At 53.8% G+C, this 27,203-nt stretch overlaps 3 long non-coding RNA genes across 9 annotated transcripts in view; 1 reads left to right on the plus strand and 2 right to left on the minus strand.

Annotated features, from left to right (window-relative positions):
* Positions 1-20,089, minus strand: part of LOC121818990 (uncharacterized) — a 30,538-nt gene extending 10,449 nt beyond the window's left edge. The window contains exons 1-3 of one of the 2 annotated variants that reach the window (XR_006059068.2): positions 19,752-20,089; positions 5,399-5,650; positions 1,789-4,782 (exon numbers count right to left, since the gene is read on the minus strand). This is a non-coding gene — a long non-coding RNA (uncharacterized LOC121818990). Of the gene's footprint in view, positions 1-1,788; positions 4,783-5,398; positions 5,651-19,751 lie in introns of those variants that run through there. The other variant, XR_009599737.1, reaches the window with a different exon arrangement.
* Positions 7,256-24,001, plus strand: LOC121818989 (uncharacterized). Of its 6 annotated transcripts, none has more exons than XR_009599730.1 (4): positions 11,381-11,545; positions 13,960-14,751; positions 15,664-23,635; positions 23,736-24,001. It is a non-coding gene; the product is annotated as an uncharacterized LOC121818989 (long non-coding RNA). The 6 variants fall into 6 exon arrangements; XR_009599732.1 differs by lacking the exon at positions 11,381-11,545 and having other exon boundaries at positions 12,780-14,077; positions 14,670-14,751; XR_009599733.1 differs by lacking the exon at positions 11,381-11,545 and having other exon boundaries at positions 12,780-14,053; positions 14,670-14,751.
* Positions 21,149-27,203, minus strand: part of LOC132659372 (uncharacterized) — a 32,147-nt gene continuing 26,092 nt past the window's right edge. Inside the window, exon 3 of the long non-coding RNA XR_009599734.1 lies at positions 21,149-27,203. This exon is cut by the window's right edge and continues 356 nt beyond it. This is a non-coding gene — a long non-coding RNA (uncharacterized LOC132659372).

The raw sequence follows: 27,203 nt of genomic DNA on the forward strand, positions 1-27,203 counted from the left end.
GAGCCTCTGTGTCTCCTGGTAGGATGCTGTCTGGCTGCTCTAGCAGAACCCAGGGGACAGCAGCTCACGGAGAGAAGGGCAGACTCCCTTCTCAGGTCAGTTTAGGCAGCTCTGTGCTGGGAGCTGTTCTGGGGCCTAGGCACTTTTTGTCTCTCTCTTTCCATAGGGAATTGCCTCCATCCAAAAGGTGGAAGATGGCCACCACTTTCCCCTTCCAATTCTTTCCTGTGTTGGGAGGACCCAGGAGGTGGAGACTGCTCCTCCTCTTTCGGGGAGAGCTGGACAGCGCTTGGATCATCTCTCTCACATCGCATTGGCCAGAACTGACCACATGACTGGCCTTAGTTGCAAGGGATACTGGGAAATGTAGTACTTAGCCTGGCAGCCATGTGCCTCATTAAAGCCCTGGAGAGGGGGTTTCTATTACTAAAGGCGTGATGGCAGAATGGGTACTGGGCAGCAGCCAGCAGCCTCTGCCATGTAGGATTCAGGGAGGTACTTTGGGGAAGCACCCAACACAGGCCCAGGTATGTGGCTGGTGCTCAGGAAATGTGCACTCAGAAATGCAGGGACCTACTTAGACCCAAGCCCTGGGAACTGCTCTGGCTGTTAGGTGGGGGCCTCCACCCCATGCCCTGCATCCTCTAGGTGATGGGGAGGTGCACTTAGAGACAGCAGTCCTCCACCCAACCCCTCAGGACTCCCAGCCCAGCCTGGGGAGGATCTCAGGTCTCCTCTCTCCCTTCAAAGGAAAAACAGGAAAGCAGCCTAGTCTTCAGGGCTTGGGGACATGGAGAGATGGGTGACACTGGGGCCTTTGCAGCTCTGCCTCCACGGAGCATGGCAGCCTCTGCCAACCCAGGGCTCGAGGTTGGGGTTCTCATTTGCCGCGCTCAGGCTCTCAAACACTGGGCAGAAGCCCTGGCAGGCATCTTTGTTCCACACCCTCTGAATGCAGCACCAGCACCAGGCTTGAGCTCAGAGAGACGTTCCCTCCCTGAATATTCCCCTCCGGACACGAAGCCTTTCTCAGCCTAAGGAGGACTGGTGGGTGACACAGGAAGCGGGAACACCACCTCCCGAGGCACTGTGTCCCCATGGGTCCAGAGCACCCCTAGCCACGTTGCAGGAGGCTCTCTTCTTCAGAGGCTGGGTTTAGGCTCAGGAGCTGAGACACCCCCCGAGCCAGCCCGCATCAGACAGACAGTGGTTCTGCTTCTTAGCAGCTGCATGAGCTGATCTTTCCAATTACAACGATGATGATAAAGGCACCGGTTGCTCCATGTTATTGTAAAGATTTGTAAAATAATCCATGCAAGGTGCTTGTGGAGAGGAAGAGCTCAATGAAGAGTGTCTGTTCAGACCAGGATGATGACTGTTATTTTCTTCCATCCATTCCACCCCCTTTGCCTGCCCGCCACCTGTCTACATCTCCCTGCCATCGACGCCCTCCTATCCCACCGTCTGCACGCTAAGCCTTCTCTGAGGCCCCCAGACTGGGCAGGTCCCCTGCATCCGCTGGCTTTGCATTGCAGCTTTCTCCTTCCCAGTACTTTCCAGAACGTGATGAATTCATTCTGGGTGGAACACTGCCCTCCTGACCCAGAGTCCTGAGCCAGCAGAGACTGTGCCTATTTCAATCATTGGCATAGCCCTGGTGCCTGACACAGGGTGTGGTGGAGCCTAGTGAATGCTCTCCGAATGAATGAATGAGGAAATGAATCAATGGTTGCATGAGTGATGAGGGCATTTTGCCATCTGCCTGAGAATGTATATTTAAGAGCAGAGTTCAGGGACTCAGAAAGACTAATTTTAATGTCAGCTCACTCATTGACTTGCTGGTGACTTAGAACAAGATCCTGCTTATTTTTTATTTTTTCCATGCCCACCTCCTCCCTGCTTCTTTTTTTTAAAATGTATTTATATATTTTATTTTTAGCTGCATTGGTTCTTTGTTGCTTTGCGCGGGCTTTCTCTAGTTGCAGCAAGCTACTTATCTTTGCGGTGTGCGGGCTTCTCATTGCTTTGGCTTCCCTCGTTGTGGAGTGCTGGCCCTAGAGCATGGGCTCAGTAATTGTGGCTCAAGGGGCTTAGTTGCTCTGCGGCATGTGGAATCTTCCTGGACCAGGGATTGAACTCATGTCCCCTGCATTAGCAGGCAGATTCTTTACCACTTGCCCCTACTTCTTCTTGAGTTTTAGTTTCCTCCTCTAGAAACTAACAACGCATCATAAAGTTGGTGAGGAGTCACTGGAGATCATGGGGAAACACTGCAGAGATACTGAGCTCCCAGTGCACAATAACTGCTTAGTAAGCACTGATTGTAATAATTATTCTTTTTCCTTTGTGTTTTCTCAAAGTGTGAAAGTGAAAGTCGTTCAGTCGTGTCTGACTCTTTGCGACCCCATGGACTATACAGTCCATGGAATTCTCTAGGCCAGAATACTGGAGTGGGTAGCCTATCCCTCCTCCAGTGGATCTTCCCGACCCAGGAATTGAACCGGGGCCTCCTGCATTGCAGGCGGATTCTTTACCAACTGAGCTGTAGATGATGTACAATACTATATAAGTTCAGTTCAGTCGCTCAGTCGTGTCCAACTCTTTGCGACCCCATGAATCGCAGCACGCCAGGCCTCCCTGTCCATCACCAACTCCCGGAGTTCACTCAGATTCACGTCCATCGAGTCAGTGATGCCATCCAGCCATCTCATCCTCGGTCATCCCCTTCTCCTCCTGCCCCCAATCCCTCCCAGCATCAGAGTCTTTTCCAATGAGTCAACTCTTCTCATCAGGTGGCCAAAGTACTGGAGTTTCAGCTTTAGCATCATTCCTTCCAAAGAAATCCCAGGGCTGATCTCCTTTAGAATGGACTGGTTGGATCTCCTTGCAGTCCAAGGGACTCTCAAGAGTCTTCTCCAACACCATAGTTCAAAAGCGTCAATTCTTCGGTGCTCAGCCTTCTTCACAGTCCAACTCTCACATCCATACATGACCACAGGAAAAACCATAGACTTGACTAGATGGACCTTAGTAGGCAAAGTAATGTCTCTGCTTTTGAATATGCTATCTAGGTTGGTCATAACTTTTCTTCCAAGGAGTAAGCGTCTTTTAATTTCATGGGTGCAATCACCATCTGCAGTGATTTTGGAGCCCCCCAAAATAAAGTCTGACGCTGTTTCCACTGTTTCCCCATCTATTTCCCATGAAGTGATGGGACCAGATGCCATGATCTTCGTTTTCTGAATGTTGAGCTTTAAGCCAACTTTTTCACTCTCCACTTTCACTTTCATCAAGAGGCTCTTTAGTTCCTCTTCACTTTCTGCCATAAGGGTGGTGTCGCAGGTGTCCAACATAGTGATTCACAATTTTTAAAGGGTATGCTCCATTTATAGTTATTACAAAATATCAACTAGTCATGATGATTATCAATATTCTCCTTGAAACAACCAGTGGAGCTTGCTCTGCATTTTTATGTCGGAGTTCCCTGGACTGACCCACTCTCCTTCACTACTGGAAAGCTCAGGAGCAGCTGACAAAAGCTTTCCTTCATTCATCCATGCACTCAGTGCTCTGGCAAACACTTTCTGGGTGTTCTCCAAGTGCTGGGTTCAGAGCTGGTTGCTGGTTTGGGGAGTAGAAAGGAGGGTACTGCAGGAGAAGAAAACCATCAGGTTCATCCTCTGGGCAACAGGAAGTGGCTGAGACCCTATGTCCACATCCTGTCACCCTCACCCCGCCCATGGCCGGTCCATCTGTGTCCTTTTCCTGTGCCTCTTTCATCCTGGCCTGGGGAGGGGGCTCTGCACCCCCACCCACCAGCAGCCATTTCCTGCCCTTCTGTCATCTGCTTCCTTTGATCCTTTTGTCAAGAGACTCTTAGAAGCCTCTGAGCTGGTGGCAACCCTGGCAACCTCTTCTCCTGGGCTGGAGACCCCCGCAGAGGTTGGAGCCACGTGGGCTTCTCTTGGGACGCCACCCTGGGAGGCAGATGGTTTCTGGCCTCATTCATTCATTCACTCACTCAGCATTCATCACTCATTCACAAGCTCCAGCCTGTGAGGGGCCCACACGGTGTAAAAGACAGCCCTGGTCCCTGCCCTCACGGAGCTCCCAGCCCAAGGGATGACCGCCTATCCCATACGGAGGGGATTCTGAAGGGCGATGGATGTGCATCGCTGATAAGAAAACAGGCCTCCAAACACGGGCCTAGGGTCTTCACCTGGCACGAGCCCCCTCGCCCAGCTCAGAAGCTCAGCTGATGCTCTTTTCCTTTGACTGCGCAGGCTCCTGGTTGCAGACCCCGGGCTCTGGAACGTGGGCTCAGTAGTTGCTGCGTGAGTGCTTAGTTGCTCCTAGGCATGTGTGATTGCAGTTCCCTGACCAGGGATCAAACCCGTGTTCCCTGCATTGGAAAGCAGATTCTTAGCCATTGGACCACCAGACACAGGGCTTCCCTGGTGGCTCAGACCGTAAAGAATCTGCATGCCAATGCAGGAGACCCAGGTGCAACCCCTGGGTCGGGAAGATCCCCTGGAGAAGGAAATGGCAACCCACTCCAGTATTCTTGCCTAGAGAATCCCACGGACAGAGAAGCCTGGTAGGCTACAGTCCATGGGGTCACAAAGAGTTGGCCAAGACTGAGTGGCTAACACTTTCCACCAGGGGAGTCTCTCCATTGATGCTTTTGAGGGGCTGCCATTTATTGAGGACTTACCACGTGCTGGGCGCAGTCGCTCAGCGGTCTGTGGCCCCGCAGGAACCTGTTGACTCATCCCTCTAGCCCTGTGAAGGAGGGATGGTTATTCTCCCCATTTTATAGATGAGAAGATGGAGGCACAGAGAGATGAAGGAGTCTGCCCAGGGCCCTACGGCTTGTAGATGGCCGAGCTGGGTTTTGAACCTTGTTTGACGGAGTTCAGCACCCATGCTGTTCTGTTCCCGGGGGGAAGAAGAAGGGTGGGGTGCTCCAGGCATGAGGCCCCTGAGCTCACCTCTGCTACACAGCTGGGGGACCCGCCTTTTCCATATTCTGGCCTCAGTAGTTCCGGCGGGTGGTTGGGTGGGTGGGAGGGTAGGAAAGAGTCAGGAAAGAGGGTGGAGGCCCACCTCCAGGGGAGGCCTTTCGGAGGCAGCTGTGTGGACTTGAAGAGAGGCCTCCTTTCTGCCCCACCCCCTCCTGGGGCCTCCAGTATGAGGCAGGAGGAGGAAGAGGGCAGCTGGGTGGCGGGGAGGATGGTGGGGTCATCTCTGAGTCAGGACTCTGGGGAGAAGTGAGCCGGGCAGTTTCTTCACACCCTGGGTCCCACACCTTTTCCTCCCCCAATGCAGAGGCGGCCAATCCCCCCCCCACCCCCCCATCCATCCATTTACTCATTCACGCATTCGTCCATTCACATACTCAGACACTGTGCGGGCAATAGGGTACACAGGTAGCCCAGTGTCTGTCCACAGCGAGCTTCCTGCGGGGCAGCTGACGACACGTGGAGAGCTCAGCACGAGGACGTTCAGGTGTGTTCAGCCCTGGGAAGCTCTGGAGTGAATGTCGTTGGGCTGGGGCCTCCTTCAGGAGCCGACGTCTGGGCCAAGATTGGAAGGATCCGTAACAAGAGCCCCGAGGCACCGTTTGCGATAGCCAAGACATGGACGCCACCTGAATGTCCATCAACAGAGGAATGGATGAAGAAGAGGTGGTGCGTATAGACAATGGAGTATTACTCAGCCATTAAAAAGAATGAGCTGACGCCATTTGCAGCCACATGGATGGACAGAGAGAGTGTCATATAAGTGAAGTCAGACAGAGACGAGAAATACTGTATGACCTCCCTTTTACATGGAATCTAAAAATGAATGATACAAATGAACACACCTACAAAACAGAAACATACTCACAGACTTCCAGAGTGAACTTACGGTTGTCAGGGGGAAGGATGGGGGGAGGGATAGTTAGGGAGTTTGGGATGGACATGTACACGTGGATAACCAGCAAGGACCTGCTGTATAGCTCAGGGGACTCTGCTCAACGTCACGCGGCAGCCACGCGGCAGCCTGGATGGGAGGGGAGTCTGGGGGAGAATGGATACATGTTATCTGTATGGCTGGGTCCCTTCGCTGTTCACTTGAAACTATCACAACATTGTTTGTTAATCAGCTACACCCCAATACAAAATTTAAAGTCTTTTTTTTTTTTTTTTAAGGAGCCCTGGCAGCCCTGGGGAGAGGGTCTCCAAGTGTCAGGAATGGCAAGCGCAAAAGCCTGGAGTGAAGAGTGGAGGGGAGCCTGTGTGAGAGATGGAGGGAAGGATGGAAGATGGGGACCAGGGCAGAGTCCCGCATGGGCTGGTACCGTGGGCACAGAGTCCCATGTCCTTCTGGGTACAATGTGAAGCCACCGGGCAATGGACATGAACCCAGTCTTGTCTTCAAAGGCACTGTGGGTCTCCTGGGCTGCAGTGAGCAGGAGGCCCAGTAAGAGTGTGGTGGAGGCAGGGAGGCCCTGAGGAGGCTGCTGTGCATGGAGAGATGCACATTTTGTCCAGCAAAGTAAAATTATTTTTTAAATTATTTTTCATTAATTTATTTGGCTGCACTGGGTCTTAGCTGGGGCATGTGGGATCTAGTTCCCTGACCAGGGATCGAACCCAGGCCCCCTGTGTTGAGAGCTGAATCTTACCCACTGGACCATCCAGGAAGTCCCAGCAAAATTACCCTTTAAGTCCTTCCCAGCAGTCCCCTCTGCCTGCCTTCTGCCGCCCCAGTCCAGGCCCCCATTATTTCTCGCCTGACATCTGCAGCAGCCACCCCACTGGGCCCCCGCTCCCCAGCTTCTCCCTTTGTCCCTGCAGTCTCTTCTGCTCGGAGCAGCCAGAGCAATCTTTCTGGAAGGTCTCTGAATGCATCACTCCTTTGCTAAAACCTTCCATGGCTCCCCATTACCCTCAGCATAACACTGAATCTAACACAAGGCCCAGGAATGGCCCGACCCAAACTGACTTCTCCGCCCCGCTCCTTGGTGGTCCTTTCCACAGCTTGTAGCTCTCTGCTTCTGAAACAGAGCATGCGGCAATTGTTTGAATTGGCCCTGTTTTCTTCTCACCCCTGGGCCTTTGCACGTGCTCTGTGTCCTTTGCCAGGAGCCTCCCCACGGCCTCTGCCTGGCTGACTCTGACTCCAGCTTTGGGTTTCAGATTAGACCTTCTTTTGCTGCCCTCTCCCCAGACCCTGCTCCGCCCATCACACCCCTGACCACACTGGACAGCTCCTCCTCCTCAGGGCCTCACCATGCCCACACACAGGAGGTGTCTGGGAGATAGTTCAAGGGCAAGCGGGAGGGTCAGGCTCAGGCCTCTGGGGTATGTGGGCAGGGGAGAGAAGGAGGCAGCCTCAGTGCCATTGTTGTAGCAAATGTAACCCCTTGTCTCTTGGGCACCAACAGAGTCCCATGGAAGGCCTTGGGCTACAGCCACAAATGGAGGAGCAGCTGGAGGGCACTGCCAAGGACAGCATACTGGTCACTGCGTCCTGCTCTGTGACAAGAGCCACTCTTGCTGGAGGTCACTCTGTCCCTTTCTCATCCCCCGGTCACAAAGGAGGAACTGGGGCTCTGAGTGGTGCGGGGACTTGCTCAAGGTCATGCAGTCCTGCCAGTGCTGGGGTGGGAACCCCGGATTCTGGCTGCATTTGTCATCAGCCACCACCTGGCTGGTTGGGGGCACTTCACCTAGACTCTGCAGGCCTCCAGAAAAATGGGTTTCTTAACTGCAATGACCGCTTTTCAGGGGGCTTGTGCAGTCAGCACCCTGAAGGTGAGTGTGATGCAGAGCTTTCAGAAGAGGTGGGTCAGAGAGGGGCGGTGACGTGGTCGGGGTCACAGAGCATGGAGGGGTTGTGAGGGTCAGCTTCAGAGGCTGTGGTATCTGGTGAGATTTTTTTCATTAAGCTTCTCTCTGAAACGGCAGCGATCAGGGCTGGTGGGTGGGTGCCCTGCTCGGCCAGGTCAAGGGAGAGCCTGGGAGGCTCCAAGGTGTCGGGGCTGTGGCTTCAGGCCCACTCTGGCACTGGTTCTTTCTCTGCTCCCAGGGCAAGAGTGAGGATGGGGAGCATGAAAGGAGTGGTTGGGCACGTGAGCCGCTCAGAGGCTGGAGCCCACATTCCTGGCCAACTCTGTGGGGTCTCAACATAACGCTTTACTCCCCTCTTCCTGGCACAACTTGGGAACTTTGGGGGCGAGCCTTGGTGGCAAAAAAAGGAATCAGCCAGCTCATCTGCAGCTTGGCGCAGCCCCGTGGGAAGAGCACTGGATGATGAGTCCAGGGCAGGCTCTGGCATGGCCTCCCTGCGCACCTGGCCCAGGCCTGCTCCCTCTCTGGGCATGGGATTCCTCATGAAAATCTCTCACGTCAACCTGATTCTCCTTGATGCTCTGGACAGCTCATCCAGGATGGGGATGGGAGTTCAGAACCTCGTCCTCTCCAGGGCCTCCTCAAGTGAGTAAAGGTGACAACCTGGCCGGTCAAAGTCACTCAGTTCAGTTCAGTCGCACAGTTGCTCCGACTCTTTGCGACCCCATGAATCACAGCACGCCAGGCCTCCCTGTCCATCAGCAGCTCCCGGAGTTCACTCAGACTCACGTCCATCGAGTCAGTGATGCCATCCAGCCATCTCATCCTCGGTTGTCCCCTTCTCCTGCCCTCAATCCCTCCCAGCATCAGAGTCTTTTCCAATGAGTCAACTCTTCGCATCAGGTGGCCAAAGTACTGGAGTTTCAGCTTTAGCATCATTCCTTCCAAAGAAATCCCAGGGCTGATCTCCTTTAGAATGGACTGGTTGGATCTCCTTGCAGTCCAAGGGACTCTCAAGAGTTTTCTCCAACACCACAGTTCAAAAGCATCAATTCTTCGGCACTCAGCCTTCTTCACAGTCCAACTCTCACATCCATACATGACCACAGGAAAAACCATAGCCTTGACTAGGCGGACCTTAGTCGGCAAAGTAACATCTCTGCTTTTGAATATGCTATCTAGGTTGGTCATAACTTTTCTTCCAAGGAGTAAGCGTCTTTTAATTTCATGGCTGCAGTCACCATCTGCAGTGATTTTGGAGCCCCCCAAAATAAAGTCTGACACTGTTTCCACTGTTTCCCCATCTATTTCCCATGAAGTGATGGGACCAGATGCCATGATGTTCGTTTCTGAATGTTGAGCTTTAAGCCAACTTTTTCACTCTCCACTTTCACTTTCATCAAGAGGCTCTTTAGTTCCTCTTCACTGTCTGCCATAAGGGTAGTGTCATCTGCATATCTGAGGTTATTGATATTTCTCCTGGCAATCTTGATTCCAGTTTGTGTTTCTTCCAGTCCAGCGTTTCTCATGATGTACTCTGCACAGAAGTTAAATAAGCGGGGTGACAATATACAGCCTTGATGTACTCCTTTTCCTATTTGGAACCAGTCTGTTGTTCCATGTCCAGTTCTAACTGTTGCTTCCTGACCTGCATACAGATTTCTCAAGAGGCAGGATTTCTCACAGATTTCTCAGAGTCACTCACAAAAGGCCAAAACCAACTGCGGCTCAGAACATCAAGAAAATTGTCCCCACGCTTGCTCTCAGGAGACATAAGACATGCAGGTTTGATTCCTGAGTCAGGAAGATCCTCAGGAGGAGGGCGTGGCAATCCACTCCAGTACTCTTGCCTGGAGAATCCCATGGACAGAGGAGCCTGGCGGGCTACAGTCCATGAGGTCACAGAGTCAGCCAGGACTAAAGCACACACTCACGCTTGCTCTCAGTTCGAGAGAAGGCTTCAGACTGAGGTTGAGGGTGGAGGGTAAGGCAGTGTCAAGTTACTACCTTTTGAGAATTTGCGGGGCGTGGGGGGGCCACACTTGCCCACCCGCAGAAGTAGTCTGTCTTTCGGCCTGAGTATGGACTCCCTATCCTTCCTGCCTTGGTGCCATGATTATTTACATCCTGAGATACTGTTGGGTGCCTTCTCTGTGCCAGGCACAGAGGCTCAGAGGGGAGCCCACAGTCGGGCCAGGGAAGTTATCCGGAGCCTGAGAATTAGAACAGTGTGGCAGGAGGGATCACCATCCCCATTTGCCAGATGGGGAAACTGAGGCTTAGAGAAAGGGGCGCTGAGCTGGGAGCTGGAATTCAATGCCTCCACAGTCTCCTACAAACCACACACAGGAGCTTGGCAACCCTCAGGAGGCTTGTGGACCCCTTGGCAGGGCCCACAAGAGGTCACACTGTGGCGCCTGTCTGTGCGCCTCTTGCTGCCTCCATTTCAGCTCTGGGACGTACAGGGCTGCCATTAGCCACAGGGCCTTTGCACATGCCTGGACTTCTCTCCCTCGTGCTGTCACTGCACCAGACCATGTATCCACGAGGATGGGGTTAGGGCCAGTGTCTCCCGTGTTTAATGGAAATCCACTCCAGTATTCTTGCCTGGAAAATTCCATGGACAGAGGATTCTGGCAGGCTACAGTCCGTGGGGTCGCAAAGAGTTGGACATGACTGAAGCAAGGGCATACACGGGTGCATGCACCATAAAGCCATCACTACTGTCAAGACAGTGAACACATCCACCACCCTCCAAATCTTTTCCTGTGCCCCTTGTGGGACCTCCCAGCACCCAGCGTTCCCAGGCAAACACAGAGCTGCTCTGTCACTATAGGTCAGTTGGCACTTTCTAGAATGTTCTAGAAACGGAGCCGCACAGGATGCGCTCTGTGTCTCCTGGCTCCTTTCAGTCAGCATCACGACCTTGAGATTCCTGCCGTTGCTGCAGAATCGGCAGTTCATTTCTTCTTGCTGTTACCGAGTGCTGTTCCGTGGTAGGGCTGCCCAGGACCTGTGGAGCCACTCTAGCCGATGCATGTTTGGGTTGGTTCCATTTTTGCCCGTTACAAATGCAGCTGCGGTGAACATTCATGTCCAAGTCTGCGTGGACCTAAGTTTTCCCTTCTCTGGGATAAATGCCTAGGACGGGAATGGCCTGACCATATGGAAGGTATATGCTCCACTTTTGAAAAAACTACCCAGTGTTTTCCAGAGTGCTTGAACCATTTTACACTCCCATCAGCAGAGGAGGAGGGTCCCAGAGGAGGGTGGGGGCTGGAACCCCGGCTCAGCCCACTACAGAGCTTGTGTCCCTCACTGCCAGGCCCCAGACCTCCAGGACCCTCTGTCTCAGCTGGCCTTGCGCCGGGGCTTCTGGGCTGCAGGAGCGGGACCAACCCACAGCAGGGGGCTGGGCTGCCATCTCGCCCTCCCCTCCAGGGGTCTGGCTTCCCTTTCCAGCAGAGAGCTGCCTTCCCCAGCCCCCACCCTCTGCCTTCCCCAGCCCCCCTGGACGACAGAGCTGGGCACACAGCGGGTGCCAGGCAGATGTCGCTGGGCCCAGGAAGCAGTGGGCTGGACCTCCCTGGGTTCTTGTCTCTGGCTGTGTGAGGGAGCCTGGGGCCTCCCAGGCCCCTGACAAAGGCTCCTGGGTGGTGGGGGGAACGCTGAGGGTTTCAATGGGCTCCTTACCAAGCTGGTGAGAGGTGAGTGTGTGCGCGCCTGTGCGCGGGGAAGGGGCCTTGTGCCTTTGAGCGCTGGGACAGGAGAAAGAAAGAAGCCACCAGAACCTAACAGGGTTGGGGAGAGACAGAGACGAGGACCAGAAAGAAGCCGCCAAACCGAGGAGGGGCAAACCTCCCCTGCCAGACCCCAGGGAGGTGCGAAGGAGGCGAGGTGGGGTGCGAGAGGGGAGCAGGAATTCTTCATTAAAAATGAAAGCCCGCAGCCGGGCCCGCGGCGGCCGAGGAGCCAGGCTGCCGGCAGCTTCCAGCTCGCGGGAGCACCGAGGCCCGCGCCGGCTCCAGCCGCCCGCGGCCGACCTCACGCGTCCTCAAAGCCAGCCTGTCCCACTTCCCCCGCCGGTTGCTACAGCAACTGAGCTCTGAGTAATCAGCTGCACGGTGACCTTTCTTCCCCCGGAGAGAGGGAGGGAAGGAGGGAGGGGGGCGGTGGGGGAGAGAGGGGGGAGAGGGAGGGGGAGGAGGCTTGGAGGAAGGGGGGAGGCGAAAGGGAGGAGGAGGAGAGGATGGAGAGGGGAGAACAGAGGGAGAAAGATGAAGAGGAGGAGGGAGGGGGAGGAGGGGGGATAGAGGGGAGAAGACGGAGGCGGAGAGGGGGAGGAGCAGGGGGAGAGAGAGGAGGCAGGCTGAGCGGCCGGTCAGAGCTGTAAAAACACTGCAGCTGGGGTCTGGGGCTTTGCGGGGAGGAGCTGGCAGTCAGAAGGCAGAGCGAGGAGGGGGCAGCTGGCAGCCCTGCGGTGGGGGCAGGGAGACGCTGCGGAGCTGGCGTGGGGGAGGCCTGTGGAGGGGTCTGACCCCCACCGATTCCTGCCCAGCACCGCCTTCGCCCGACCCCCACCTCGCACCCTCCTTTACCCTCAGCCTGCCCCTTTTCAGTCGCAGGGCATTAGGAGAGATGGACAAGTCTCTGTGTGCCCTCTGGCTCCAAAGACACCCTTCCGGAGCGGCCTCCACTCCCCCATTCCAGAGATGGGAAAAGTGAGGTTCCGAGGCTTGCTGAGAGTTTCAGAGCCTTTCACCCTCTGTGACACCCCTCCCCGCCTCCTCTCATCTGCCCTGGACTGTGAGGCAAAGCCAAGCCAGGGCCAGGTCCGGGGTGAGTCCGGGGTCCCCCCACCCCGGGTCCTCCCCCCACCCCGCCCCAGCTCCCCCACTGCCCTGCTCTCTGGCCTCCGTCTTCCTGGTTGGTGCATGCTGCCCAGGGCGGCAGCCCTTGTTAGGGAGGGTCCATTGACCCTCTCAGACCAAGGTATTGATCTGAAATTCTCTAAACACAGCAGAAGCAAGGCGGGGAGGATGTGAGAGACCCAGGGAGCTGGAGGAGCTCAGGGAAGGGCATGGTGCAGACAGTGACGGCCACCCAGGGACCCCTGGGGAGTCGGGGCCCCCCAACCTGGGAAGGGCTTGGGGACCTCTTCGTATCAGGTATCCTGCCTGCCCACCAGGGGCTCCTCCCCAGCTCAGCAGCCCTGGGCCAGCATCAGGCCCATCACTCGCCTGCTCGCCTGGCCCTGGGGACCCGCCTGCCTCCTGTTTACAGACCCCCACCCCCACCCCCGCCCAGTCAAAGTCACAGCCGCCCGTGGAGTGGGGGAGGGATGACAGATGGCGGAGGTGCCATTTTAACCAGAGTCTGCAGCAGTGGGGGAAGGGGAGGAGGGACCCTCGGGCTGGTGGGGGCTGGGACCTTGCCTTGCTGCCACCTCCCGGGGCCCTGGGTCTCTGTTGCTCTCCCCCAGCACCTCTCCCAAGCCCAGGGTACCCAGGCCTGAGGGGGCACTGACCCAACAACCATGTCACTTGGGCCACCCAGACTCCCATGGACTTGGCAGGTGCCCCTGGCGTAGGCTGGGTTGGGAGGGCCCCCTAGGAGGCAGTCTCTCAAGGCTCCAAGGCAAGGAGAGTCCCACGAGCCCCCAGCTCATAGCAAGGACTCCACCACTGGCCAGGAGATGCCAGGCGCTGGCCGGAGTAGCAGTAGCAGGAGGGATCAGGGCCCCAGAGCCCAACCTTTATTTAGCTCCAGGCTTCAGCTGAAAGCCTTAAGGCACAGATCTTGGAAGGGGGCTGCATTCTTATCTCAGCTCTTCACTGAGGCCTGTTCAGAACCTCTTTGGACCCCAGCATTTCATCTCTAGCAGTGAAGGGTCCTGGTCCCACCCCACCCCCTCACTGAGGTGAACCAGCCAGTGATGGGGAAGTGAAGTGAAGTGAAGTCGATCAATCGCATCCGACTCTTTGAGACCCCATGGACTGTAGCCTACCAGGCTCCTCCATCCATGGGATTTTCCAGGCAAGGGTACTGGAATGGGTTGCCGTTCCCTTCTCCAGGGGATCTTCCTGACCCAGGGATCGAATCCGGGTCTCCCACACTGCAGGCAGACGCTCTACCTTCTGAGCCACCAGGGAAGCCCTGTGATGGGGAAGCAGATGGCAAAGCACACTGGTACCTCCGAGGCCCACCTTTCCTAGGTGAGCCAAGCAAGACTCAGAGAGGTGAGGTCACTTGCCCAGGGTCACCCAGCTGATAACGGGAAGCGCCAGACTCTGGGCTGTCCAGAAGGAGGTATGTGTGAAGCCACAGCCTGACCACACAGAGTGGCTGTTCAGGCTAGTTGCTGTGGCTATAAGCCTGCCTGGCCCTGGGGTTCTCGACTCCCTGGAACAGCCATGTGTGCAGCCAGTCCTTCGCACATGGGATGCTCATTCTACAGCAAGCCTGTGGGCCATCATTTGGTTCCCGTGGAGATACTAGCAAGGGTGGCTGTGCCTCTCTGAGCCCAGCCCCGGGCCCCACGCTGGGCAGCGCACCCACACGTGTTTTGTGATACGAAGCTGAGGTGCCCTCCCCGGGTGACCGCTGCTCTCCCTGTTTTCAGGTGGGGAAAGTGAGGCTCAGAGAAGTGTGTTGACTTGCCTCAAGTCCCCACCGCACTGAGTGCCAGAGCTGGGATTGGAATCCACTTCTTGATCTCAGAGATGACCTCATAACCCCGGCCCGCATCAGCCAGGCTCAACCAGACTCAGGGGGGTGGGTGCTGCCTACGCTGGACTTGGCTGTGAACCAGAATTCCCTTGACCTCATTAGGAAATGTTGATGGAAACTGCACAGAAGTTCCCCTGTGGGCACCGGAAAGAGGAAGCTCATCACGGGACAGGCACATGACGGGGTGAGACTGCTCAGTAGGGTGGAGAGGCCATGGTGCCATGGGGTACTCACAGCCCAGAGATCTTTTCTTATCCCTGGGTAATGGTGGGGCAGGGAGGGGGGCGCAGGGACCATTGCCCCTTTAGGCAGATAAGGAAGCTGAAGTCCAAAAAGGTCAGATGATTGCTACAAGCCCCAGTGATTCTCATCAGGGTGAGAATCAGGGCAAAGGCAAGATTCCCAACCCCCAACCAGTTACCACTGCTGCCTCTGTCCACCCCTCACCTATCCTCTGTCCTCCTCTCTCCATCTTCCCACCTATGCCCTCATCTGCGGATCTCTCCACCCAGCTACCATCTACCCATCCGTCCACTCACCCACCTACCCACTCATCCATCCACCCGCCTATCCATCCACCCACGCATCCATCCATGAGCCCATTCACTTGTCCATCTTCCCAACTACACCTCCATCCACCACTCATCCATCCACCCATCTTCCATCTATCCATCCTGTCCACTCACCTACCCACTGCTGCATAAACCCATCCACCCATCCACCCATCCATCTTCCCATGTATGCGTCCATTGCTTTACCCACCCACCCACCCACTCATCTATCCATCATCCGTCCATCCTCCCACACATTCACCCATCCATCCATCCACTCATCTCCCCATCTCTTCATTTGTCAGCTCATCCGGTCATCTAGCCGTCACCTGTCCAGCCGCCAGCCTCCCATGCAGCCATCCATCCGTCTGGCACTCGCTCCCCTTTTGTTCATCTGTCCACTGTACTTTGCTGTTGTTCAGTTGCTCAGTCGCTTTATTCTATAGCTGTTCTGAGGCCGGTTCCTTCACCTTTCAGTTTTTAAACGTATTCTTATGTGAGCTGGACAAGGAAATGGCGACCCATTCCAGTATTCTTGCCTGCAGGATTCCATGGACGAGGAGCCTGGTGGGCTACGGCCCATGGGGTCACAAAGAGTCGGACTCGAGTGACTAACGCTGTGTGGGCTGGGTGCCGATGCTATCCTCTCTGTGGAGGTACCAACTCCCCATCTCCCAGTTCAGCATAGCAGTTCCAACCGGTCCCCATCAAGACCGCAGCCCCTGTGTAAGAGGTTCAAGCTGTGCTCCTTCCCTCCTTGCCTCCACTTGGGTGGGGTCTGGCCTGGAGGTGCTTCTTCTCCTTTCCTCTTCTGAGTCACTTCACCTCCCCATCTGGGTATTTCAGTGCCAAGTGAGAGACCTCAAAAATGTGGACGATGACCGAGCCACCAGCATGGAGGTCACTTCCGTGGCCTTTGGTATTGTTGTCGAGTCGCTGAGTTGTGTCTGAGTCTTTCGTGATCCCATGGGCTGCAGCCCACCAGGCTCCTCTGTCCATGGGATTTCCCAGGCAAGAATACTGGAGCAGGTTGCCATTTTCTTCTCCAGGGGATCTGCCTGACCCAGGGATCAAACTCGAGTCTTCTGCACTGCTAGGCAGATTCTTTACTGCTGAGCCTTGCCACTCTGCAAAGCACATGGATCATCAGGGCACTGGGGACTGTGCCATGGGCATCAGTGTCGGCCAGGGGATGGGCCAAGACCCACCAGCCCAGGGACCAAGGATCAGAAGGATGATCTGGACCTGGCCACGGGCAACTTCTGCACCTGCCTCCAACCTGCTGTGTGACTAATGGCAACTGAAAACACAATAGTCATCCCCATTCTGAGGACCGGAGTGAGACGTGGCATTTCGGGAAAAGGCAACAGCCTTTCAGCAACGCAATGGGGAGGTTTTTGAAGGGTTTAGCAGGGCTCAGCCTTTGAGGTGTACATTCTCTTATTACTAAAATCTTCCAGAAAGGTCCCTTGATTCTGCTCAGGCCGGTTGACTAGGTATGAGCGTCATTCATTCACTCACTCTGCATTAGCTGTGTACTAGGACTGGTCCTAGGGCGGGGGGCTTCCCTAGTTGCTCAGCTGGTAAAGAATCCGCCTGCAGTGCAGGAGACCCTAGTTCGATTCCTGGGTTGGGAAGATCCCCTGCAGGAAGGCATGGCAACCCACTCCAGTATTCTTGCCTGGAGAATCCCCATGGACAGAGGAGCCTGGCGGGCTACAGTCTACGGGGTCGCAAAGAGTCGGACATGACTGAGTGACTAAGCACAGCACAGGACCTGTTTAAGACTCTAGAAATCAATAACAGATATTTTCTGCCCCTCAGAAATTTGCTGACCCTCGTCTTGGGACAGAAACCACAGTCATATTGGTTCAGGAGCCAACTCAGTCTTGGGGGCTCTGAGGAGGGGTGTCAACTGGGCCTGGGCTGGACTGGCGAGAAGGGGGTCCCAGAGCAGGGACACACCCAGGATCTGGAAGGACAAGGCTAATTGGAAAATGGCCTTCGGGACAGAAGGAGTGGAAGGATAGCCCCTGCAGAGCCGCAGGGGCAGGGGAGGGGCAGAAAGGGGGAAGAGAGGACGAGTGAGTGCCTACTGTGTGCAGTAGTGGAGGGAGGGCACACTGTACCCAGCGTCCCCCTCGCATTATCTCATGGATCCTCCCAACAACTCTAGTGGCCGTCATTCCATCCTCTTGCACATTTCATCGATGATAAAGCCAGGCTCAGAGAGGGCCAGCAACCTTCCCAAAGTCACACAGCTTCCGCACACTGGATCTGTCGATCTGACCTCAATGTCTGGAGCCTCTGCCCATTGCCCCTTCCCTTGAACATCTTGCCCTCAAGGTGGAAGCGTGGGAGAAAGCGCCCCCGTCAGCACTGGCTCTCTGGGGCAGCCTAGGATGCTCATGCACTCATTCAGATTAGCAAATATTTAGATTAACAAATATTTATCCCCTTCTCCTCGAGGTCAGGCTCCACAGTGGCCTTGAGGGTAGGGCTGTGAGGACACGGCGGCCCCTCCCTGCCCTCCTGGGGCTCCCTGGTAGGGGGAGGCGATGGGGATAGAGCTCAACTCCAGGCAAAGCCCTGCTTCATCCAGACTTAAAAATAAACCCAGGTTCTGCCCAGGCCCAAAGAGTGGGGGGCCACAGGCCCCCAGAGCCACGGCTCTGGAAGGCGGCAGGCAAAGCTGTCAGCTCGGAGCAGGCTCCTCTCATCAGCATGGGGCCCCAGCCTCCCTGCTTAAAGATCGCCTCGGGCGCTCTCTTAAAGATGCTAACGTCGCAGCTGACATTTGGGAGATCCTGGCAGGCGATCAAACCCAAGCTGAAAAATCGGAGCTGCTGGGCGGGGGCGGGCACCAGGCATCGGGGCTGGTTGGGGCTGAGGGCAACGGGGCTCAGGCGGCCGCTGCTGGCTAAGGCTGTGCTTTCCGACTGGCCCAGTGCGGGTGGGGATTGGACTGTGTGCTGGAAAGACCCAGCAGAGGAGGAGGGGGTACGCAGAAGGCAGGGAAAGAAGTGAGAGGAGAATGGCTATGGAGAGACTGAAATCTCTTAGTTCGTCCCCCAACTCAGGGCATCGTCTGTCAATAATCAGACCAGCTGGGGGAAGAAAATCCACAGGATGAAGAGTCATTAAAAAAGAGAGAGAGAGAGAGAGAGAGAGAAGAGGGAGGAAGATTCCGGGTGCCAGTTACACCTCTGACTGCAGTGCTCAGAAATGGGTAATGGCACCCCACTCCAGTACTCTTGCCTGGAAAATCCCATGGACGGAGGAGCCTGGTGGGCTGCAGTCCACGGGGTTGTTAAGAGTCAGACACGACTGAGGGACTTCACTTTCACTTTTCACTTTCACGCATCGGAGAGGGAAATGGCAACCCATTCCAGTGTTCTTGCCTGGAGAATCCCAGGGACGGGGGAGCCTGGTGGCCTGCCGTCTGTGGGGTTGCATAGAGTCAGACACCACTGAAGCGACTTAGCAGCCGCAGATGTGGAGAGCAGAGCACTCTGGGGAGCTGAGAGGTCAGAGGGCGGAAGTCAGAGAGAGACACGCTGGGCCTCCAGAAACTTCCAGATGCCTGAGCCCACCTTGTCTCCTTTCCCTTTCTCTGTATGCAGTCTCCTTTCCAGCCGCTGTCCATCCACCTCCACCCTCTCACCCACCTACCTACCTATGCGCCCATCCCACCTGCTCTACCCTGCCTCACCAGTTCACCTCTAGTTCATCTGCCCAACCATGCGTCTACCTAGTTTGCCAATCACTTCCTTCATTCATCCATCCACTAGTCCATCTCCTCAGCCAGCCATCCTCCACGCGTTCACCCATCTCCAGCCATTCGTCCATCTTCACTCACTCATTCATCCGCTCCACCCAGATGTCCATTCATTCCCTATGCATCTACCCAGAGACCATTTCTCCAGCACAGGGGAGGCACAGCCGGCCCCGCCTTAGGGGATTCGGGAAAGACTTCCGAAGGTGAGACGTAAGGGATGGGTAGACGTGCGATCCAGGCGAAATGGCAGAGGGGCCTGTGTTTCCCAGCGAGATGGGAGGTGAGAGACAGGGGTCTCTTGGGGAACATCGAGTTGTGTTCTGATCTCTGCTTAAGAGACAGTAGTTTACCAGAGAGCCCGGGAGAGGTGAGCTCTGAGGCTGGAGTGGTCAGGGGAGCTAGGCACACCGGCTCTTGGGAGGGGATGTGAAAGATCTGGAAGGCCAGGATGTGGTTCTGCTGCTAGTTACCACCGACCCCTTCAAATAGGCCCATCAGTTCCTGCAGCCCTTCCCCCACCTCTCCATCCTCCCAGATCCCAACATCTCATGGTTAGATCGCGACAGCCCCACCCTTACAGGCTTTTTTTTTTTTTTTTTTTTAATATCAGTGAATTCTGGCTTCTCAGGGTCAGAGCCATGCCTTATCCATCTTGGTGTCCTGTCCCATGGTACTTGGCCAAACAATATATATCCTGCCCCCTTAATCCTCCCCTTCTTCCTTGAGGGCACCCCGTCCATACACCCAGTCACTCTGCCCCAAAACCTGGGCTCCACCCTCATTCTCCTCTTCTCTCCCCAGTGCTACCCCCTTGTAAGCTGATCCCCCAGACCTGTCATTTCACCTCTGACATACCTTGATCTTCTTTCCACCTGCTCAGCCACCAACCTGGATCAGAGCAGCAGTCTCCTCGCTGCCCTCCTTGCCTTCAGGCTTGCTGTCCATCAGGCCACATGCCGGGTGCCATGAGAGAGCTCTTTCTACATTAGAAATGTGGCCGTTCGATTCTCCCACTTAAACCTTTCATGGATATCCTTGTCCTCTGGATAAAGTGTTAAATTGCTGTCACTGCCAAGAAGACCCTTCCCTAGCTGGCCAGCGCTGCCTTCTCTGGGCTCCAGGTTCATCCCTCTAAGATATGAAATCCGTCAAGTTCATTGCTATTCATCTTGGGTCTCCATAACTATGATCCTGGCTCCAGCCCCTGGGCGTCTTGGCCCAAAGCCTAGAAACATCCTGAGTCGTCAGCTCGCTGCTCACCCCCACTCTTGTCTCCACTTAGACCCCTCATTCTGTCTCATAGAGCCAGGGAACCATCCCATGTCCTCCATCCCACCACCAACACCTGGTTGGCCCTCAAGTAAAAGAAAATATCGCTGAAAGCTGCAAGAATACTCTCAGACCCTCCTTCCCCACGTCTGGCCATTTCCATTTGTTATTTGTGCCTTAAACCAAAGCCAACTGCTTGGCCTCTTCTGTGCCTACAAAACACTTTTTAAAAAACTGATTTTATGGCTACAGAAAATTTCCTTCCTGTCTTCAGATTCACAGGAAAGAGAAAGCCCTGGCCCTGACTCAGAATTGGATTCTAGCTGGAGGCGTCCTTTCCGCGGCTGGCTCCAGGGAAAGGGTTTATCTGTTTGTTCCTTGACCTTGAGCAGGAGCTGAGGCAGCCAGAAAGAGAAGAGACAGGAGCTGGGAGGGGAAGGAGGAGAAAAGCTGGAACTGTGGCCCCAGGACCCTGCGCTCAGCCCCGATGGACCAGCCAGGTGAAATCAGATGAAAGGAAGGAGACAGGCCATGCTGCAGGCACCGCGGACCACAGGGGTCCTGAGGAATGGCTGCCTCTTCGGCTCCTGGTCCTCTGAGGTCCCCAGGGTGTCCTCATCCCTCATCCCCTTGGAAACGAAACAAGCTAGAGAGCTGGAAGGAGAAGTAAACCACCCAAACAGATCAACTTTGCCATCCACACGGGGGCCAACTGTGGCTGTTACAGATCCAATGCTAAGTGGTGGCTATCAGTCTAGGCAACCGTGCTGTGCCCCCCGTGAGCCTGCAGGCTGAGGACAGTGGCACCTACCGGGGGGGGGGGGGGCAAGAGGTAATGAAATAAAGCAAAACTCCCTTCTCAGAAAGGGTCTCCTTCCTGACACATGACTGAAATTTAACCCAAACATGTATTGAGCACCTATTTGCCTGGATCTTGCTCTCAATGATCTGACCATCTTTTCTCCAATTAAACTGGGGGCACATTTCAAGAAGAGACAGTTTATTTTCTCCCAAATAACTTCATTCTTACTACAAAAGTAAGACAGGCTTGTTACAGATATTATAAAGAATACAGATAAGCTCAGTGAAGATATTAGTAATAAGACCGCTTTTAATCCTGTAACTTAACGATGGCCACTTTTGAGATTTGGAGGGCTCACTTCCCTTCCTGGTCCTCCACACCCAGCATTCTCTCTTGGAATCTTGCACACAACAGATATGTAAGAAAGACCTTTTGTCTGACCCTTTACCTGTTCATTCATTACTCATTAATTCCAAAAGTGATCATTGAGACCTCAGTAGGTCACAGTGTGGTGGTTTAAACTCTTTGGGGTGGAAAGAGAGGTTTAGACACCGAAGCTCATGTCTGTGTTGCATGCTGTTGCAAGTCGCTGCAGTCGTGTCCGACTCTCTGCGACCTTATGGACTGTAGCCTGCCAGGCTCCTCTGTCTGTGGGATTCTCCAGGCTAGTGTCAGTATGACCTGAATAAAAACTGAGGTTCCACGTGGCTCAGTCTTGGCACTGAGTGACTTCATAGTCCAGCAAGTCGACAATATTTAAATGAGTTTTCTGAATTCACTTTTCCCACAAAGAACTTCAAAGGGATCAAATTCACAACCTTCAGCAGAATAGCCTTTTTCTTTTAAATTAATTTATTTTTAATTGGAGATGATTGCTTTACAATATTGTGTTGCTTTCTGCCATATATCAACATGAATCAGCCACAGGTATGTATATGTCCTTTTCTTTTTTTTAAAAAAAAAGTTTTGGCTGAACCACACTGCATGTGGAGTTTTAGTTCCCCAACCAGGGATCGAACCTGCACTCCCTGCCTTGGAAGTGCAGAGTCTTAACCGAACTGGACCACGAGGAAAGCTCCTTAGCAGCCAATTTGTTCTTACCCTAGTTTTCTTCGCTGGTGGCTCAGAGGGTAAAGCGTCTGCCTGCAAGGTGGGAGACCTGGGTTAAATCCCTGGGTCAGGAAGATTCCCTGGAGAAGGAAATGGCAACCCACTCCAGTACTCTTGCCTGGAAAATCTTATGGACGGAGAAGCCTGGTGCAGGCTACAGTCCATGGGGTCACAAAGAGTCAGACACGACTGAGTGACTTCACTTTCTTTTCTTTCTTTCTAGTTTTCTTGGTAGAACCTCTAGGATTTTGCACAAACTCCTGACCAGTTCTGACACCAAGCTATGGGCCTTTCAGTTGCTCTGTGTTCCTTCCCTTCTTTCTCAGATTCTTATTATGATCTACGCTCAATGGCCAAACCCTTCTCCATCCTCCTGCAGACAGAGTAAGTGGTCAAGAGCCCCAATTCAGATCCGGATCCCGGACCCTGTGACTCATCAGCTGTGTGGTCTTTGCCAAGCCACTTGATCCTGTGTAACCCAAAGTATGGTCCACAGGCTGATGCTGGACACACATTGTTTGTTGACACCATAGGGGAAGCATAGAGGTCGATAATGATTTAGAAATGTTCAGAGCAGTTTGGCACCGCCTGCATCCAGTCGTGACGGTGTGGGTGACAAAAGTATCATTCCCCAGAGCTTGGAAATTTTTTCCCCTAAGTGCCTTCACTGCGGATCGGTTGAGAAGCACAGACTTAACCTATTCTGTTCCTCAGTTTCCTCATCAGTAAGATGGGAATAAGGATGACCCATAACCTCATCAGGTCTCTGGGAGGAGTAAATAAAGTTAACTTATGGGAGGCACTGAGAATGGTGGCTGGGCACTGAAAACTCTTGATTTTAAAAAAAAAATTTTTTTTTAATTTTTTGAATTAAAATTTATTTATTTGTTTATTTTATTTTTGGCTGTGCTGGGTCTTTGTTGCTTGGCACAGATGTTCTCTAGTTGCAGCAAGCCAGGGCTACTTTCCATTGCTGTGCTCGGGCTTCTCACTGTGGTGGCTCCTCTTGCGGAGCACAGACTCCGAGCATATCGACTTCAGTAGTTCCAGCGCTTGGGCTCAGTGGTTGCAGCTCAGCCCATAGAGCACACAGGCTTCAGTACTTGTGGCTCGCAGGCTTGGTTGCTCTGCAGCATGTGGAATCTTCCCGACCCAGGGACCGAACCCACATCTCCTGCATTAGCAGGCAGATTCTTTACCACTGAGCCGCCTGGGGAAGCCCCATCAAGACCTAGGTGTTTCCCCCCCGCCACCCCCGAATTTGGGATGGCCCCAGGACTGGCTTTGAAAAGCAGAATGCAGTCAATGTGATGCTGTGGGACGTCTGAGATCTGAGGCCTCTACATTCACCCTTCCTGGAGTGCTCCTTCTTGGAAACCAGCTGCCACGTGAAAAGCCACCATAGTGTGAGGAAGCCCAAGAGATAGGGAGGACGAGAGAGAGAGGCCAGTGGAGGAGCAGTGAGGTGCCTGATCTACAGAGTAAGACGTCTCCAACCTTCCAGCCCAGCTGCCAGCTAGACACCCCCACCCACAGCCTCACGCTTCTCTTGATACAGGTAATATTTTCTGGTCTCACACACAGTTGTCAACTGAATTGTGTCTCCCCAAAATTCATACGTTGAAGTTCCACTGTTGTTGTCGTTGTTCAACTTACAGGTCGTGTCTGACTCTTTGTGACTCCATGGACTGCAGCACGCCAGGCCTCTCTGTTCTTCGCCATCTCCCGGAATTTGCCTGAGTTCATGTCCGTCAAATCGGTGATGCCATGCAACCATTTCATCTTCTGTCTCCCTTTTCTCCTTCTGCCTCCAGTCTTTCCCAGCATCGGGGTCTTGTCCAAGTCCTACCTATCAGTATCTCAGAATGTGACTGTGTTTAGAGATGTCTTGGAAGAGGTAATTAACTTTTTGTTGATCTGTTTATTTGTTCGTTTGTTCATTTTTGGCCGAGTCGCACAACTTGCCGCATCTTCTAGACCAGGGATTGAACCTGGACCCTGGGCAGTGAAAGCACAGAGTCCTAACCACTGGACTGCCAGGGACATCCTAAGAGGTAACTAAGTTACAGTGAGGTCATTGAGGTAGGTCCTAACCCACTAGTGTCCTTATAAGAAGAGAGACGCACACAAGGACACCAGACTTGAGCGTGCACACAGAGACGAAACCACGTGAGGGCACCATGAGAGGACGACCGTCTACAAGCCAAGGAGAGAGGCCTCAGAAGAAACCAAGCCTGCTGACACCTTGATCTTGGGCTTCCAGCCTGGACTTCCGACTGGGAGAAAGTAAATTCCTGCTGTTTGCGGGGTTGGGGATGTGCCTTTCTCCAGGAGGTGTTTATGCCCAAGCTCAGCATCCCACGGGGACTCCCTTCTCATGATGGCATCTCTGCTTCCTCCCATGGGCTCCAGGCCTCTGGGCACTAGGCTCCTGGAAATTGCTTCCTTTCTCATTCATTCAGTAGAGATGAGAAATAGTTGCGTTTTTTCAACCCTGCACATCCATCATTTCTGGATTTTCCCTTTCTTTCCTGCTTGCAAGCAGACCAATTCCTTTTGGAGGGTGTCTCTTTTCTACAGTGCGTGTGCAAGGCACTGTATGAGTCTGCTAGAACTACTGTAACAAAGAACAGCAGAAGTTTACTTTCTCACAGTTCTGGAGGCTGGCTCTCACAGTCAAGGTGTCAGTGGGCTGGTTCCTTCTGAAGGCCAGAAAGGAAGGGTCTGTTCCAGCCCTCTCTCCTTGGCGTGTAGAGGGCCATATTCTCCCTGTTTTCATGTCCTCTTTCCTCTGTAGGTGTTTGTGGGCAAGTTTCTTCTTTTTAGAAGGACACCGGTCATGTTAGATTAGGACCTACCCTGATGACTTCACTTGCTCTTAATCATCTCTTTAAGGGCCCTGTATGGGTCGGGAAGATCCCCTGGAGAAGGGAATGGCTACCCACTCCAGTATTCTTGCCTGGAGAATCCTATGGACAGAGGAGCCTGGTGGCTACAGTCCATGGGGTCTCAAGAGTCGGACATGACTGAATGACTAACACATGTGCAAATACAGTCATATTTTGAGGTCCTGGGCATTAGGGCTTCAACATGTGAATTGGGGGTCTTGATTCAACCCATGACATGTAGTGAAAAGCAACCAGGATATTCTATACATTTCTCTTTCTCAAAGGCTTCAACTAAAACCACAAGTGCTGTATAGTGTCAGCTTTGTAAAGCTATTATAGGCAAGAAGCCTCCTAAATGTTTCCCACTGAATAACATGTGCTAAGTCACTTCAGCGGTGTCCTACTCTTTGTGACCCTATGGACCATAGTCCGTCAGGCCCCTCTGTCCATGGGATTCTCCAGGCAAGGATACTAGAGTGGGTTGCCGTGCCCTCCTCCAGGGGATTTTCCCAACACAGGGGTCAAATCCATGTCTCTTGGGTCTCCTGCACTGGCGGGTGAGTTCTTTACCACTAGCGTCATGTGGGAAGCCCCCTGTATAACATGGGTAGCCATGTTTCCCACCTCCAATAACTGACTCCTTGTCACCTGTTAGCTACTCCAGGGCAAGGGCTGTAACTTTTCGTGGTCGCCAGTACTTCTAGGGACCAGTTTCTGTATTTGTCAGATTTTGCTAGGTTATGCTACATAACAAATATCCCTTAAATATCAGTAGATTACCATGGGAAAGGTTTATTTTCATTCAGGTGTAATGTTGGCCACAGTTTGCTTGCCCCTCTGCTTCCCATGCCATCTTTTTAACAGACATTTATTTATTTATTTTATTTGGCTGCCCTGGAACCATTTATTTAGTTGTGGCATGGAGGAGCTTTAGTTGCGGCATGTGGGATCGATTTCCCTGACCAGGGATCAAACCCAAGCCCCCTGCATTGGGAACGCAGAGTCTTAGCCACTGGGCCACCAGGGCAGTCCCACACATGCCTGGTGTGGGTTGTGTGTTGTATGTGTGGTGTGTGCTGCATGTATGCATATGGCGTGTGCTGTGTGTGGCTTCAGAGCAATTCACATGACCAAGTCTGCTGGCAGTGAGTGTGCAAGTGTGTGAAAGTTGCCCTGCCCATAGGAAGGCACCGTGGGTCACTGACCGGGGCGGGGAGGTGCCACCTTCTCGGGGCCCAGAGTCACTGGAAACAATGGCACCGCCTGCCGCAAGACTTACCCCTGGTTAAGATTTACCAGACGTGGGGCCGGGGCCAGCCACCTCGCATCCTTAGCTCACTGATTCACCATCATTTGTTGTTTTGCAGTCACTGAGTTGTGTCTGAGTCTTTGCGGCCCCGTGGACTGCAGCATACCAGGCTTCCCTGTCCTTTACCATCTCCCTGAGCTTGCTCTAACTCATATCCATTGAGTCGGTGATGCCATCCAACCATGTCCTCCTCTGTTACCCCCTTCTCCTCCTGTCTTCCATCTTTCCCAGCATCAGGGTCTTTTCCGAGTCAGCTCTTCACATCAGGTGGACAAAGTATTGGAGCTTCAGCTTCAGCATCATAGCCCTATTTTATAGATAAGAAAACTGAGGACTTGAGAGGGGAAGAGACCCCATCGCTATCTAGTATGATAAACACGATCTATGAACATGCCTTGAAGAACCCCCAAGGGTCCACACGCATATGGGGTCTTATTCCCATCACGTCCCTTCTTGGAAGCCGCGGTGAGAAATTGCTTGGTGAGAGGGGCTGGTTCAGGATGAGCCATGAACACGAGTGTTAGCCATGACAGCGCTCTGTTGGCATAGGGTGCTGTGAGCCAGCTGTGCCCCCTGCCAGGGTGTCAAAGAGCCCTTTCCTTGGGCAGCCTACACCTCACCTTTCAGCTCCTCTCCACCTGGCTCAACGTGCTCTGCAAATCTAGGAATTCCCACCAGAGCCGTGCAGGGTTGCGGGGATAGGGGCAAATGGTTTATGTCAGTAAACACAATGGGGGAGAGTGGGGGCCCCCACTTGTGAAGAGTGAAGTGAGGAATCGCACTTCATGCCAGGAGCCCGTGTGGTGTGTGGGTCCGTGTTGATGGCCCGCTTGGGCGCAAGCTCCTGCTGCTCTCAGTGCCTCTGGGGGGTTTCTCTGATCCATCCGCTTTGTTGTTGTTGTTGTTTTGCTTGTTTGCTTGCTTATTTG

Source organism: Ovis aries, chromosome 3 (assembly GCF_016772045.2).
Source record: "Ovis aries strain OAR_USU_Benz2616 breed Rambouillet chromosome 3, ARS-UI_Ramb_v3.0, whole genome shotgun sequence".
Taxonomy (NCBI): Eukaryota; Metazoa; Chordata; class Mammalia; order Artiodactyla; family Bovidae; genus Ovis; species Ovis aries.